The sequence below is a fragment of the Limulus polyphemus genome, unplaced genomic scaffold (assembly GCF_000517525.1).
Source record: "Limulus polyphemus unplaced genomic scaffold, Limulus_polyphemus-2.1.2 Scaffold11484, whole genome shotgun sequence".
NCBI lineage: Eukaryota > Metazoa > Arthropoda > Merostomata > Xiphosura > Limulidae > Limulus > Limulus polyphemus.
Window position 1 is genome coordinate 9,837 of NW_013677094.1, and position 625 is coordinate 10,461.

General features: G+C 31.7%; 1 protein-coding gene across 1 annotated transcript in view; it reads right to left on the reverse strand.

The window, feature by feature from the left end:
• The window catches only part of LOC106476760 (guanine nucleotide-binding protein G(s) subunit alpha-like), a gene marked incomplete at its 3' end in the record, with an annotated part of 8,611 nt that overhangs the window by 5,529 nt on the left and 2,457 nt on the right, over window positions 1-625 (reverse strand). The window lies entirely within an intron of this gene.

A 625-nucleotide genomic window follows, 5' to 3' on the forward strand; every position in this document is an offset into this window, starting at 1 on the left:
CTAACTAACAATGTTATAAGCCAAGTATTATTACACTGTTACAAGCCAAGTATTCTAAATAACAATGTTACAAGCCAGGTATTCTAATTAACAATGTTATAAGCCAAGTATTATTATACTGCTACAAGCCAAGTATTCTAACTAACAATGTTACAAGCCAAGTATTCTTACACTGTTACAAGCCAAGTATTCTAACTAACAATGTTATAAGCCAAGTATTCTAACTAACAATGTTATAAGCCAAGTATTCTAACTACAATGTTACAAGCCAAGTATTCTAACTAACAATGTTGTAAGCCAAGTATTCTAACTAACATTGTTACAAGCCAAGTATTCTAACTAACAATGTTATAAGCCAAGTATTCTAACTAACAATGTTATAAGCCAAGTGTTCTAACTGGTATTGTTACAAGCCAAGTATTCTTACAATGTTACAAGCCAAGTATTCTAACTAACAATGTTACAAGCCAAGTATTCTTACACTGTTACAAGCCAAGTATTCTTACTATCAATGTTACAAGCCAAGTGTTCTAACTGGCATTGTTACAAGCCAAGTATTCTTACTATCAATGTTACAAGCCAAGTGTTCTAACTGGCATTGTTACAAGCCAAGTATTCTTACTAT